This window comes from Taeniopygia guttata, chromosome 37 (genome assembly GCF_048771995.1).
Source record: "Taeniopygia guttata chromosome 37, bTaeGut7.mat, whole genome shotgun sequence".
Lineage (NCBI taxonomy): Eukaryota > Metazoa > Chordata > Aves > Passeriformes > Estrildidae > Taeniopygia > Taeniopygia guttata.
In genome coordinates, this window is record NC_133062.1 from 6,829,463 (window position 1) to 6,845,528 (window position 16,066).

The window sequence follows — 16,066 nt, forward strand, 5'->3', positions numbered from 1 at the left end:
GCGCAATGAACTAATTTTTGCACACTGTAAAAAACACGGTATAACAATTAAAATAACTGTAAAGATAAAAAAAAGTACAATACCAAAACGAATTAAGTCTTTGACCCAGCCAGAAAAACCTAAAAAATTGAGCCAGTTATCAAATGAAGTGTCCATTTAGAGAACACTGTGTTTGGCTCGTTGAGTCTTCTGAGGCAATTCGAGAACCTGATGTATGGTGGGAACAAAAAGCGTCAACCTACCGATATAACATGGGCCTCCCCTAGCATTTTGAGGGACTGCTGACCAGGCTCGGTCTCCACAAATGAGGAAGGTTCCTGGGGGCAGTTTTCCTGCACCACCTCTTGGCGGTGTCACAGATTGAGTCGAATTGTTACAATATTCTGAATAGTTGTAATACAATGGTGATCTGGGAGACAACCAAGTGTCGTCATCTGTCAATTTTCCATTTTCTTGAGTTGGTCTGGTAGCATAAGATCCAAATATCAAACAGTAATTTCCTGGGACAGAACCCAAAAGACCAAATTCTTGAAAACTGTCATCAGTAAATTTAAGGTTTTGCACAAATGCAACAGCTTGCGCTCCCAGAGTGCTATTTAGATTTATTTGAGCTCGGGTCCAAGTTTTGAACTCTGCAATGGGACCCAACGAGACTCCAATTAAACAAGTATAAAAAGGGGTTAGAACAGCAGGCAGAATTAATCTTGCCTAGTTTGTTTGGCCCAAGTGATCCACATATTTTCTCTCTTGTCAATGTCAAGAATTCCAGATACTTCAACAACCAAAACACTGCTTAATAAAAACATTGAGACCCACCACATATTTCTCAGGTTTTTGAATGCCCTGTTTAACATGAAAGAAACAATCTTAAATCTAAACATAAACTATAACTTCGAATAAACTAACTTCTGATAAAACTAACTTCACACTTATAATATTTCAACTTATTTTTCTGTACTCTACAAAATTAATTTTCATCAGAACTGGATTCATCAGGGATGTTCCAGGCAAAATGTTGTTGTTCACGTTGTTATCACTGCGGGTTGATATTTTTTTCATCTATTTTTAAAATTCTGCTTCTGCCTTTTCGTATCAATGCAGCAAGAGCATCTGTCCTGCCCAGACGTCTTCGTTGGACGGGTAAAAACACTCACTCAAGTAGAATTTCTGTTGATCCACGTTGGGACCTCCCTCTTTTTCTTTTGCCATTGAAAGACAATGGCAAGATGAACAGAAAAATCACAGGCATTACTAAAACTTATTAAAACTTAGCAAAAAAAATTCTATAACATCATTAAAAACACACTTATAAAGAAAAACCTCAAAGCCCACAATCTTCTTTGGGTGAAACACAAATCTTTGCACAATCCACTTTTGCTGTGCATCCTCTGATCCACTTGTGGAGAGATCAGTGCCCTCTTGCAATTGATAAGTTCCACATTCTTCACTGAAATCCATCCAGATTCTGCACCTGTTAAAACACAAACAAACCCAACACCCCCACTGGGACTGGAGGGTCCTCTCTCAATTCTGTTCCCTAAAACTTGCATGAAGAAATGGAAATATCAACATCTTTGTTATAAACATGAAAAAACATTAAAAACAAAACAATGCACATAGTAAAGAAACTAACAACAAAAAAAAATCAATCAGATAATACACAATCAATATTACATATAAAATCACAGTTACCAAGTGCTACACTATCAAATTGTCATCCCAGAGTCTGCAGCAGCTGAAAAACCTTAAAACAACAGAGATTTGGATAAAACATGTCCGGATCATGTTTCTCCAAACCCCCTTTGAGGCTCAGCTGTCCTGTATGGTCAAATTGTCAAGCCAAAAGGACTTGAATACTTTTTTGATGCAGAAAACACCTGGATCAATCACACCATCCACGTAGAGCCAGAGCCTGGCCAGAGCTCGAACTCTAATTGGAGGATATGTTTAAAACAAAAGTCTTAAAAATAACAGTTATAAGTAAAAAACCTTATTATTAAAAATTTATCAAAACATCAAATAATTGAACCTGTCTAAAATTTCTTTTTAAAACAAAAATTCTCTAAATACAACAAACCTTTTCTTCAAAAATCTGAAAATTTGAAGTCTGAAATCTTGAACCAGAACCTGGACTATAAATTTTTAAAAGAAGATGAACTGCAGCTGCATAGAAGATTGAATAAAGAAAACACATGAGTAGTTAAAAAATCAAACACACAGGATCCTGAAAAACACATCTTACAATCAATCACCTAAAAAACCCATAAAACATATGAAAACTGACTGTAAATATTAAAACAACACCTCAATATCTTAACATCTTAATAATAATTCTTATCACAAAAATCAGACAACTTACATTATATGATCAACCTATCAACAAGAAATGTTTAAAATAGTTTAAAACAATCTTGTCAAAGCATTCATATAGCATTAGTAACAATCATTACTTATCTTATCATTACCTACAAAAACTTGACAATCATCATTTATCTTATTATCTATAAAACTCAAAAATCATCATTACCTATCTTATTATCTATAAAAACTCAAAACCAGAAATTGTGAACTCAATGCCAACATTCCATCTGACTGACTTTTCTCAAATCTTTGTTTTCAGAGACATTTTTGGCAATTAAATCATTATTAACATTTCTATCTTTTTACAGTGATTTTCATCCACATTGTATTTGAAATAACTTTGATTTGCATAATGTTCATCCTTTTTGGTATCTTGGAAAACAATTGGTACTGCTATACTTTTTCATTATGTCTTCTGACTCTTGCAAGGAATTGGAAAAATGCTGTTGAAATTTTTGCTGTAGTGTTGCCATCTCGCCATCGGTGGCACTGCTGCTCTCGGGGTTGTCGTTACCGTGGGAACCAGGCTGTGCAGCGTCTCCGCCACCATTGCTGGGTGCTGCGGGGAGGCGCCGCCGCCTTGCTCCCGTCCTTGCTGCGTCACTGTGGGGAGGGAAGAGGAGATGCCCCTGCCGCGGCCGGGAATGCCCATCTCCCTCCTCGCGCTGTTGCTCAGCAACAAGGAGCCTTCTGTCTCTCGGCCGAAGTCTGCTCCGCCCCGGGGCCGCCTCAGGCTCGGTGCTGGCCGGCCCCGCTCTGCCTGGCCCCGCGCCTGCCGCTCCGCGCTGCCACTTCGCGCTGCCGCTCCGCGGTCCGCCCGGGCGGCTGGCCGGTGCTCACCGCCGCACCCTGCTGCTCTCTGCCACAGCCCGTTGCCTTAGTTCTGCCAACCCGTTCCACAAGGAACGAGGAAGGGCTTTCTGTAACTTTTTCTTGCCTTTGTATCTTGTTTTGTGAACGCTTGTTCCTGCTACAATTGACAACAGGAGAGTCTGGCTCTGAGTCATCAGAATCTGAACTCGGTGGGAGTGGGCTGCGCAGCGCTACCGTGGTGGAGTGGGAACTGGCATTTTCAGGGCTCTGCTCTGGTGTTGTTTGGGTGGCTGCTTCTGCCATCCCGCTTGCATTGGGGTGCCCAGCCCCTCCAAGCTGTGCTGGATTGTTCGCTGCCGCCACCGCTGCCACCGCAGCCGCCGCTGGCGGATACCACCGAGCCACGCCTCTGCACATGCACGCACCTGCTGCAGCTGCCGCGGCCGCTGTGGGGGGGCGAGGGGCCAACGCCGCCTCGCTCCCTTCTCCGCCCTGGTCTTCGCCTTAATCTCCGCCCCTGAGTTCCTCCTCCTGACTCAGCCCTGTTTCGTCACCAACTCCGCCTGCCTCCTCAGGTGTCTCCCTGCCTCCCAAGGGACCCGACAGGGCCACTTCCGGGTTTGCCTCCCTCCGCGGGACCGCCGAGCTGTTAACATCCGCTGCTTGCGAGCACACTTCCACCCCGGCCGCGGCCATGCGTCCACTCTGTCCCATGTCAGCCGGCCCCACTCCTGGCTTTGCGCTTCCCTCCAAATGAGCTACAAAATCCCTGACAGAGAGACTGACTGGAGCTTTCTGCCCCCGCACTGGCCGCATATTACAAACATTAAAGAATTTTTCAACCCGAGATGGCTTCTGAACTTCTGTCTGTTCTGATGTGGATTGCTCAAATGCCTGAATTGCGGCTTCCGCTGCTTTTTTCTCCGCAGGCATGCTTTGCAGGGTATGTAAAACTTTTTTCCAAATGCCTCCATGCCCCAACAGTGTTTTCTTGTCTTTTCCGCCCTCTATCACTGCGTCCCAAAGCAGCTGCCCCAACTCTTGCCATTCGATTTCACTAAAAATCAGCGAAGGCTTTTGCAGCTTGCCTCTGCTTCTTGCCCACAGGACCAACTGCTCTAAATCGGCTTCTTTAATTTTTAAGCTCTCTTTGAGAGAATATGAAAGAGAAGCCACACGGAAGCCTTCAGATTCCCATCCATGGTGAACTTTCACCCTTTCTCTCTCTCCGCGGCTTACCTCCAACCTCCGTGGGTTGCTTTTCCTCGCTTTTCTTCGGCAAGGCGGCAATCCCGCTCCAGCTTTCCGGCCCCAGCCAGGTCCACACCCGCCGTTCGGGTCCTTTGTGAACGCTGAGGTCTTCCCACTGCTCCAACGGACTCTCGCTAACAAACAACAATGCGAGGAGTCTTTTTCCTCCCGTTGGGAAACGGCCCAATTCGGAGTTTGGAGACTTCTGCTCCGTTCCACCTGATCCCCGTTCACAAAAAGTGAATTTGGGATCCCGGCCCCATCGCCATGAGGCGATTTGGACCTGAATTTTCGTTGCGCGACTCAAACTCGGCTCCCCGTTACTCTAAAAGTAATTTGGGAGCCTTTTTCGGAGCCTCCTGAGTCCCTGTTCGGGCGCCACTAAAAGCCAGGGAATCTCAGAAACACGGAAAGCTGGACAAGACAAACGCAGGTCTGAACCAATGTGGTTAATCAAGTGTTCTCCGTTTATTCAAGATAAGGTGGTAGATTATATAAGCTTCTACATAGTTTACAAAAACAAAGACACTCTGATTGGTAGGCTAACATTGTTTACCTTTTCCTTAAAACGGCCTACACCTTACACTATAAAACCTATACTAATTCACACCCAGACAACCCAGTGGTCCCCATCACACCTTAAGACTCTTTCTATCTGCCCCACAAGCTCTGAATTTCTAACTGCGTCAGAGGCTTGAAGGCCTCACAAGGCCCAAATCTGAGGCCTAGACTGGAGTAGCTCAAATCTCATAACTCATGTCCTCTTTCTCTCAAAGATGCTGCAACAATAAACAGTTGTTAAAAACACCCAAACAAGACAAGCCCATGGGAATAATTCAACTCTTCAATTCTTCTGTGGTTAATTAGACAGATTTCAAAAGTTTATTCAAGATGAATCTACTTTATTGAAAACAATGCCAAGATAATAGCTTCCTCCTGTTAAATGTTCTTTTCGTTGATAGATTGAGATCAGCAATGTCCAGTTGCTATTGATCCCCAGCACCTCCTAATGCAGTCTGAATAGATATGAAAATCAAGGCTTTTCACAGCTGACAATCAAAAACACTTCCTCCATACCCCCACCCCACCATTTCCCTCATCCAAGCCCTGGCACTCAGAGCAGCTGAGGAATGGAGCCACATCCAGGGGCATCCCTAGAACTGGAGACTTTGGCCCGGCCATTTACATCTCTTTATTGCTGATCTGGACAAGGGGATAGAGGGCAGCCTTGGTCAGTTCCCAGGTGACACCAAGCTGGTGGGAGTGTGGCTGTGCTGGAGGGCAGGAAGCTCTGCAGAGGGCAGCAACAAATCTTCTACACTGGAATTAGGAAGGGCAGACTTTGGCTTTTTTAGGATTCTGATTTGGGGAGTACTGAATCAGGTACTGATATTTTAAACAAAAGCTGCCCTTAAAAAGGAAGGGGTTTAGGAAGGATGAACATATTTCAAGAAAGCTGTCTTAATGGGGAAGGAGCTGCCTATCCCAGTGTGGCAAAAGATGGGCTAGTGATGAAAATTACTGTCCTGGCTGCCAATATAGCTTTCCTGGGAACTCAGAGGAAAAAAGGAGTGGCAACACAGGAAGTGTTTTACAATGCCCTTAGGCTATGCAGAAAGACAATTAGAGAGGTGAAAGCTCAAATAGAACTTAACCTGTTGATTTCTGTAAAAAAAAAAAAAAAGTTTTACATAAAATTTTGTAGCAAAGGCAGGGAGAAGGAGAATCTCTATTCTTTATTGGATGCAGTGGAGAATACAACTAAAGATAAAGGGGTCACAAGCTCAGCTCCTACACAGGGAACTAAAGATAAAGTAACTAAAGAGAAGGAAAAGGCTAAACGATTTTACACCTTGTTTTTCTCAATTTTCAACAAGTACACAGGTTGTCCTCAGGACAAGTGTTCTCCTGAGCTGATAGATGGGGACAGGGAGCAGAACAGCCCCCTGTGATCCAGGAGGAAGCAGTTGGTGATGAGCGGAAGCACTCAGATTCTCACAGGTGCATGGGATGGAATCTAGCCTAGGGAGATGAGGGAGCGCGTGGATGAGCTCCCCAAGCTGCTCCCCATCATTTACCATCAGTCCTGGCTCACCAGGGAGGTCCCAGAGCACTGGAGGTGCCAGTGTGAGCCCATCCCCAAGAAGGGCTGGAAGGAGGAGCTGGGGAGCTCCAGGCCTGTCAGCCTGACCTCGGTGCCCGGCAAGGTTATGGAACAGATCACCTTGAGTGCCACCACAGGGCACCTGCAGGACGGCCGAGGGGTCAGAGCCAGCCAGTGTGGATTTCAATATCTACACTGATGATCTGGATGAGGGGACTGAGTCCACCATCATCAAATTTGCAGATGACACCAAACTGGGTGTGAGTATGGATCTGCTGGAGGGTAGGAGGGCTCTACATGGAGACCTGGACAGGCTGGATCCAACAAGGTGAGGTTTTACAAGGCCAAGTGACGCTGCACTGAACCAGGAGGTCAGTGCTACTCTCTGGGGCTTCGTGAACAACAAAGACCACTATGACATGAGGGCACCTTGTATAACCAAGAGGCCATTGTGACAATGTGAGTACTTGTTGAATGAAGGAAGCAATTTTGGGAACGGAGTGCTCCTTGGAACCAAGAGGCCATTGTGACACCGTGGAACCAAGGAGAGCATTGCTGCACTGTGACACCTCCTGGAACCAAAAATCCACTGTGACACTGCAGGGCCCTGGGGGACCAAGGATCCACTGTGACACTGCAGGGCCCACGGATCCAAGGGACTTTGTGACACCAAGGGGTCCCATGGAACCAAAGGGACATTGTGACACTGGGAGGCCTCATGGAGTCATGGAGACCATTGGGACACTCTGGGGCCTCATGGAACCGTGGTGACACCAAACTGGCTGGGAATGTTGATCTGCTGGAGGGCAGGAGGGCTCTGCACAGGGACTGGACAGGCTGGATCCAGGGCCCAAACCCAACAAGGTGAGGTTTAACAAGTCCAAGTGCCGGGTCCTGCACTTCGGCCACAACAACCCCTGCAGTGCTACAGGCTGGGGACAGAGTGGCTGGACAGCAGCCAGGCAGAAAGGGACCTGCAGGGACTGATGGACAGCAGGCTGGACATGAGCCAGCCGTGTGCCCGGGTGGCCAAGAAGGCCAATGGCTCCTGGCCTGGATCAGGAATGGTGTGGCCAGCAGGAGCAGGGCAGTGATTCTTCCCCTGTGATGGGCACTGGTTGGGCAGCACCTCGAGTGCTGTGTCCAGTTCTGGGACCCCCAATTTAGGAATGGAGGGGTGGAGCATGTCCAGAGAAGGGCAAAAAGGCTGGTGAGGGGTCTGGAGCACAAATCCTGTGAGGAGTGGCTGAAGGAGCTGGGGTTGTTTATCCAGGAGAAGAGGAGGCTCAGGGGAGACAAGGCGGTGTCAGGGCACAGGTTGGACTTGATGATCTCCAAGGTCTTCTCCAACCTTGCTGATTTTGTGATTCTCTGAATCCACCCTCGGAGCAGTTGCAGGAGGAGCCCTGGGCCTCCTCTTCAGAAGCTCCAGCAGCCCAGGTCCCTCAGCTTCTCCTCACAGCCCCAAAGCCCATCCTGTCAGTCCTGCAGAGCCTCTGCAGCTCCTCCTCACTGCCCAGAACAGGGAGCCCCACAGCCGGACACAGCAGCCCAGATGTGCCCCCCTGGCCTGGGGTGCCTCTGGCAAGGGAGCAGCACCAGGCACTGCAGGAGCCTGCAGACAATTCCTGCAGCACTTGTGGGATGATCCTGCTCCCCAAGGGACATTCCCATGGTTCCAAGTCAGGAACTGCAATGGGGAGTGGGGCCAGAGAGGAAAGGGCAAACAGGGATGGGCTGTTTGCAGGGGAGGGAACAGGGCTGGGCAAGGGAAAGAAATCTGTAACAGGAAGAGTAAAGAAAGCAAAGGTGAAGCCAAGGAAATGCTCAGGGCAGTTTGGGGGTGGCTGCCAGGCAGCCCTGGCTCTGAGCAGCAGCGTCTGCAGTGGGACAGGAAACTCCCAGCTGATGGGAACAAACTTTCTGGCTGACTGCAGAGGCCAGGACAAAGCTGAGTGGTTTCCCTGGCATCCCCCAGCCCTTCCTGGCCCCAGGGGCTGATGGCATTTGTGCTCCCTCAGGTTCATGTCCCCACAGCAGCAGCATGGGGGTGCTCCCGCCTGCTGTGTGCAATGCAAACAGGGGCTGCTGAGCCAGTGCTGCCGTGTCTGTGCCTGCAAGGGTGCAGCACCTCTGTGAGCTGGGGGAGAGGCCAGGGCTGCAGAGGGGGGAGGTTGTTGGCAGCTCCATGAGGACGCTCTGGGACGCTGCCCTGGGCTGTGCAGCGCACTGGGGATGGATCAGCCCCTGCTCTGCTGCTCCTTCCCGTCTCCCCCAGGGCCCTTGCAGAGCACCAGCCGTGCTGTTTGCCCCCAGCCTGCCCACGGCCAGCATGGGGCTGCTCACGGGGGTTTTCTGTGCTGAGCATTGGCCTGGCCGTGTTCTTGAGAGAGCCTGGGCAAGGAGCCTGGAGCCCCCAGGCCCTGGCCTGAGGCGTCAGCGCTGCCCCAGCAGTGCCCATGGCCTGTCCCTGCTGCAGCCCCGGCACTGCCACCCCCAGGACTGTGCCCGGCCCCAAGAGCACTCAGGCCCTGCAGCAACACCAGGGCCACCAGGGCAGCGGGGCAGGGCCACGGGAGCAGCACTGGCAGCACCAAGTGCTGCTGCTCCTGGGCACAGCTGCTGTGCCAGCACTGATCTGCCCCAGCTCTGCACACAGACATTGCTGCTGCAGCTCCAGGGAAGGCAACAAAAGGGCATCTCTGCAGAAAACTCTGCTGGGACATCCTTTAGTTCCTTTAAAGCCACTGAGAGCGTAGCCCCTCATTGACACAGTCTATCAGTGACAGTAAAGTTGGAAAGTAACCAAATGAGAAATGACAAAACAATGGCATTTGTTTGTGGACAATATTAAAAAATGAAAACAAAGGGAAAACAACCACAACCAAATAAAAATAAAGATGAATAATTTTACAAGTGATTTGCAGAAAAAGGCTAGGAATTACTGTTCTGAAACCATGCAGTCATCAGTCTCCACACTGTAGCTTTGATCTCCTGGTTCCTCAGACTGTAGATGAGGGGGTTCAGGGCTGGAGGCACCACCGAGTACAGAACTGACAGGGCCAGATCCAGGGATGGGGAGGACATCGAAGGAGGCTTGAGATTGGCAAATGCTGCAGTGTTGACAAACAGGGAGACCACGGCCAGGTGAGGGAGGCAGGTGGAAAAGGCTTTGTGCCGTCCCTGCTCAGAGGGGATCCTCAGCACAGCTCTGAAGATCTGCACATAGGAGAAAACAATGAACACAAAACAACCAAATCCAAAACACACACTAACTGCAATGAGCCCAAGTTCCCTGAGATAAGAGCAGGAGAGCTTGAGGATCTGTGGGATTTCACAGAAGAACTGTCCCAGGGCATTGCCATGGCACAGGGGCAGGGAAAATGTATTGGCTGTGTGCAGCAGAGCATTGAGAAAGGCACTGGCCCAGGCAGCTGCTGCCATGTGGGCACAAGCTCTCCTGCCCAGGAGGGTCCCGTAGTGCAGGGGTTTGCAGATGGACACGTAGCGGTCATAGCACATGATGGTCAGGAGGAAATACTCTGATGACATGAAGAGCATAAAGAAAAAGAGCTGTGCAGCACATCCTTTGTAGGAGATGGTGCTGGTGTCCCAGAGGGAATTGTGCATGGCTTTGGGGACAGTGGTGCAGATGGAGCCCAGGTCGCTGAGGGCCAGGTTGAGCAGGAAGAAGAACATGGGCGTGTGCAGGTGGTGGCCGCAGGCTACGGCGCTGATGATGAGGCCGTTGCCCAGGAGGGCAGCCAGGGAGATGCCCAGGAAGAGGCAGAAGTGCAGGAGCTGCAGCTGCCGCGTGTCTGCCAGTGCCAGCAGGAGGAAGTGGCTGATGGAGCTGCTGTTGGACATTTGCTGTGGCTGCACATGGGCACCTGTTCATGGAGAAAGGACAGGGACAAGTCAGGAGAGACTGCTTGGAGCCAAAGCTGGGCCATTCCCTGCAGCCTGTCCTGCTGGGACTCACCCACCCTTGTTCCTGCTCTGGGAAAACCTTCACCCAGGTCCCTGCCTGAGCTCCAGTTGTGCTGGCTGAGTATGCCAGGAGCAGCCAGGCCTGTGCGTGGGGGCTCTCGAGGAGCCATCCCTGCACTGCTGCCCTGGGTTTGTAGCCATGTGGCAGAGGGACCAGGCTGGATATTCAGGATTTGTCAGGGGAATCACTCCTACTGCAGAAAGGTTTGGTATCATCTGCACTCACACTTCTAAGGGAAATAGATGGCAGGAGTTGATTTTAGGAATTGATTTCCTACCCACACACCATTCCTGTCTCTCTGAGGTCAGAAATCCCCAGCATTCCTGCTGCACTCAGAGTTTGCCACTGAGAGATGTGAGAGGCAAAGGATTCCCTGTGGCTGAGGGCAGGTGAGGGGCTGGATGGATTTGTTCCCCCAGCACTGCTCTGCTCAGCCCCCTCTGCTTCCCTGAGCATCTCCCTGGGCCTGGACATTCCCTCCTGAGAGGTGCCTTGTCCCTGCCAGCGCTCACAGAGCCCATCCCACCCTGTGTGCCCTCGGCCCGGCCCTACAGAAACCTGCCTGTGTGCAGGGCCCTGGCTGGGGCAGGCTCTGTGTGCAGCTGGGCAAGGGCAGCTCAGGAGAGCCCTGCTGGGCCCTGCAGAGGTGATGCTGCTGCTGTCCAGGGCTGAGGAGTGGCTGAAGGCCCTTTGGGAGGCTCCCAGCAGAGAGACTGACCAGCCAAAGTCACAGTTCTGGAGTCTCTGTAAATGTTCAAACATTCCTTTGATGATCCTGTATTTCTCTTTCTGCTCAGAATGTTCTGTGATTCTGGGATTACAATTCCTGTTCTGTTTCTCTCATCCCGATGTTGTCTACAATCAAAAGAGAAAAAGTCCCTTGCAAGAGTGGTGGAAGAATAAAGTACAAACCAGACCTTTATTGGAAGCTTTCAGGTGTCCCAGTGGGGATGGAACACGCCCAGCCCCTGATTTCAGCAATTCATTAAGATTGATAATTAGGGTATTTAACAGGAACATCCAATAGGAGATTCGGTTGCCCCAGTTACACACCCCTGGCTCCATCCATTGGAGTAATTCCAAGGGCTTTTTTGTACGTTTTTGTTATGACTGCTTACATTGTGGTCAAAAATGAAAATGTTCTTCTTCCTGATTATAATGTCCACTTCCTGAAAATAAGACTATCCAGTAATTCAGGAATATATTTAGACAGCATATTGTTTGAAAAACTAAGAGATACTTAAGTCAATCAAGGATTGCATGAATATGAGTACTAATAGAAGTTTTAAAGAGTTAAATAAGAGTTTAATAAAGTCAAGTAAGGACTATGGATTTATAATTATATCATAGTAATTTACAGAGCTACAAATATATGAAAAGCAAAAATCTTATTGTCACCACCCCAGCTTTCTCATCCTGCTCCAAGCAGGAAATTGAAAACACTCTCAGGAAAGCTCCTGACCTTTACAGCAATCCCAGGCTTACCTTCTTTGGGAAGTGTCCTCCGGAGCTGTGCCCAGGCTGGTCTGGAGCTGGGAGCAGCCCTGCCCCACCCAGCCCCTCTCAGCAGCAGCACCTGCCCTGCTCAGGGTGGCTCCTTCCCCCCCCAGCTCCTGGCCAGCGCTGGGAGCAGCTCCAGGGCCGGCTGAGAGCTGTCCCTGGCAGGCAGCAGAGTCCTGGCCCAGCACAGCGCCCTGGGCTGCAGGACCCTGCACTGCAGGACAGCCCTGGGCACCCCTGGCTGCTCTGCACAGGAGATGAGCAGAGAATGCACTCACAGGGTCTGTGGGCATTGGGATGTTCCAGCTTTAGGAGATCACTCCAGGAGCTGCAGCTGCATTGTCCTGCAGCCAGAGGTTCCTGTGCCAAGGGCTGGCAGTGATTCTGCCCCAGGCACTTCTCAGCCCCTTCCCAGCCCTGACTGATTGAAGCTCTCTGTGCCTCTGTGCTGTGCCCGGGCTGGCTGCAGGCAGTGCCCCAGCCCTGCTGGGCTGGGAGAAGAGCTGCTCAGCAAGAGAAATGTGCTTTTGAAGCTCTGCTTGGTTACCAGGATCACCCTCTGTGCCAGGAGCCCGGCCCAGCTCAGCAGCACAGACACAGCACAAGGACTTTAATGACCCTCTGGGGCTTTGTGCTCAGGCCCTGAACATCAGGCCCTGAGAGGGAGCTGCAGAAACCTCTCCAGAACTCCAAGTCAGAATCCAACTCCAAAGTTTCTTGGACTTTTAATGGGTCCCACTGAGGGACACGACTGAGAAAGTGTCCCCAGGCCCCAGGCAGAGCAGAGAACTGGAGGCACTGATGACAGGTGGGGACAAAGAGAAGCCAAGTCTTGGTGCCCTGGGGCACAGCAGGGTCTGTGCCACCAAGGGCTGGGAGAGACACCTTGTCCTGAGGCCCTGGGGCCTCCTGGCACAGCCCCAGCCAGGCTGGGCACTGTCACCCCCTGGTCCTGCCCTCAGCATCCCCCCCCCAGCCCACATCCCAGTGGCCTCAAGGATCTGCTGGAAGGAGTCCCTGGGGAGCCTTGGTCAGGAATGGCCCTGGGGGCTCCTTCATGCTCCCAGGGACTGCAGGTTTTTCAAAGGACTTTGGCTTTTGCTTTTGCCTTGCAGTCTCTGAGAGGTTTCTGCAATCCTGGCCTCCAATTATCTGCTGTAATTAGTCCATGGAGAGGCTTTGTCAGGAACAACACTCAGTGGGGCTCATTAATGCTTCAAGGTACTTCAGTTATTTTAAGGTACTTGGTGTTTCCCTTTTGATCCAGACTCTATGTGAGGTTTGTGCAATCATGGCCCCAATTATCTGCTTTAATGAGTCCCTTGAGAGCTTTGTACTGACACCCAGTGGGGCTCATTAATACTTTCAGATACTCAGGTTTTTCCAGGTGCTTTGGATTTTCCTTTCCACATTGAGAGGTTTTTGTGCCATTTTCAGTCTCTGAGAGGTTTTTGTGTGATCCTGGCCTCCAACTCTCCCCTCCACGATGAGGAACCTGTGTTGGGGATGGACCTCAGTGGGACCCATTAATGCATTGAGACCTTTTGGTTGTTTGCTCTTGATTTTAACTCCTGGACAGGTTTGTGCAATCTCCTCTCAGGCCCTGAGGTTCCAGGGCTCAGTTCCAAATGCACCACGGGGCTCAATAGGATCAAGCAAGTCCTGACAAACCATGGCTCTGCCTTGATTTCCCTCTGGTCTCTTGCAGTTCTTCAGGAAGTTTCTGTCATGGTTTTTGTTCGCTAATTTGAGCTTTCTCGGCCAGTGCATTAATTAGTGTGGTGGGTTCAGTGTTGGCTAATTACCAGCACACTCACTAGAATATACTTACTCATTTCCTGCTCTGAGGTAGGATAAGGAGAAAGGGAAAGTAGGCTCAAACTTTAAGAGTATAACAAAAAGTTTGTTAAAAGGAACAAAAGAAAGAGTAATAAGGATCAGAACAAAACTCTCAGAACACCTCCCCTCTCCATACAACCTTTTCATACATACTGATTATATAAAAAGACAAACAAAAAATTTTCAGTCAGTTTACCACCTCTGGGATAGTCCTTCTTTAGTTCACTTAGGGAGAGGAGTCTCTGTTTCTTGCTATGGAGACTTCTCCACAAGAAAACAGTTATCTTGTGGCTCTCAATTTCCACAAAGAGCAGCTGCCTGGAAAAATCTGCAGTCGTGAAGTCCCTCCAATGTTTTCACAGCTTTTCCCACGGCTGTGTTAATGGGCCATGTCAGCTTATGGGTTATTAGTTCAAGATGAGCTGTTTAAGAGCAACGGTTCTCTTCATCTATTTCTGAAATCATCTTCATCTCTGGGAACAGAGGTCTTCTTCTCTCCCTGGTGCACAGGGTCTCATCACTCTGCTCTCTTTCTCTGTTCAAACTTCTCATAGGATCACAGCTGTTGCAATATTTGCTTACTTTAGATGGAGGCCTTTGCTGAAAACAACAATCTCCCCATACTTTTCAATGCCTTATAGGGAAAAGGAGAGTTTGATGTATCAATGACATTCTTCTCCATCGCTTTAGCAGAGGATTTCAGCCCCAAGATCAAGGGGGCATCTCCTCATTCCTCCCATCTGGGACTCAATTTCCTCTTCACTGACCTTGGTGTCTTCATGTTGCTCCTCTGTGTGCCTGCCCTGTGTCCTTTTCTCTCACTGGAGGGAGGATGGCAGCACTGGCAGAGTCAATATCTGCCCGGGGCTGCAGATGGTTCCGTGAGCCCGGCCGGGCTCGGTCCTTGCGGCCGGAGCTGTTTTCCCATGGAGGTTTCTGCAGCGGCTGCGCTGGGGCTGTGTCAGGCTGGGCCGCGCTGGGGCAGGGCCAGGATCTCAGCAGCCAGGCCAGAAGGCTGAGATGGGGCTGGGCCGGCCTTGGCACCTCTTTGGGGCCAGAAGGGAGAGAGACCCAGCCAGGCTTTCTCATCTTCAACTTGGGTCTGCACAGAGGCGTCTGCAGTTTCCTTAGTGGTTTAACAGATTGTCAGCTCTCAAAGCTAATTACTGATTGTTTTTTTGTCAAAGAGGAAACTTCTAGAAGCTTCTTTCAGGACACCACTTCCATGATAGAAAACCACCACAACAGCACAAAGCACAGAGCTCCTTTTTTCATGTGTAGTGGTCATGTGCCCGAGGCCTCAGAACCCCACGTTGGGAGATCTCTGGGCTCTCTCCAAGGTGTTTTCAAATGAAAACATTCAGCTCAGAGTCTAAGAAAATCACTAGAGCAAAGGGCCAGCCTGACCTGTCTGTCCTGGCTACTTTTGTCTGGGAGCAATCCTTGGATATATGGAATTTGGGAGGCCAAATTCTAATTTTGGCCATGGACCCTTGACATGAAGGTTGTTTTTTCTTTCCATAGGAAGGAACAGAGCGCCAGTGCTTCCTGGACGGATGAGAGGTGACCAACAGAGGCAATCTAGAGCTGGTAGGTTTTCTTCTGGGAGATACTCTTGCATACAAGGAATTTTTTAGGGAGGATACCAGTTTTGGCAATGAGCATCTGAAAAGAGGAAAAGTTCTTTTCCATAGAAAGGAAAGCACAGACCCCCTGTGCTCCAGCAGCTGATGAGAGGCAGCCCTTGGCATCCCAAGATCAGCCAGACCTGTCAGGTGGCCCCTGGCAGGCCAAGCCAGCCAGACCTGGTCCATGTTCCCTCGCTTCCATGGGGCCCCACAGTGTCCCAATGGTCCCTTGCTTCCAGGAGGCCCTGAGGTGTCACAATGCCCCCTTGGTGACACCAGGCCCTGAAGGGTCGGAATGGTCTCCATGGTTCCATCAGGCCCCACAGAGCCATAATGGTCTCTGGGTCCCTGAGGCCCCGCGGTGTCACCATGGCCCCTTGGTTCCATGGGCTCCAGTGGTGCCACAATGATCCCCTTGGTTCCATGAGGTGCCCAGAGTGTCACAGTGATCTCCATGGGAAGGAAAGAACCGAGCCCCAGTGTGGCAGGGGCAGCCACCAGAGGCCAAGGCCAGCCAGGCTTGATGGTACTTGCAGATTTTGCCTGGGAGCAACCGTTGGATATAGGGAATTTTAGAGG

The 16,066-nt window shown here is 50.1% G+C and overlaps 1 protein-coding gene across 1 annotated transcript in view; it reads right to left on the bottom strand.

Annotated features, from left to right (window-relative positions):
• LOC140681610 (uncharacterized) overlaps positions 1 to 16,066 on the bottom strand; it is a 54,053-nt gene that overhangs the window by 21,364 nt on the left and 16,623 nt on the right. The gene's annotated exons all lie outside the window — the stretch shown is intronic.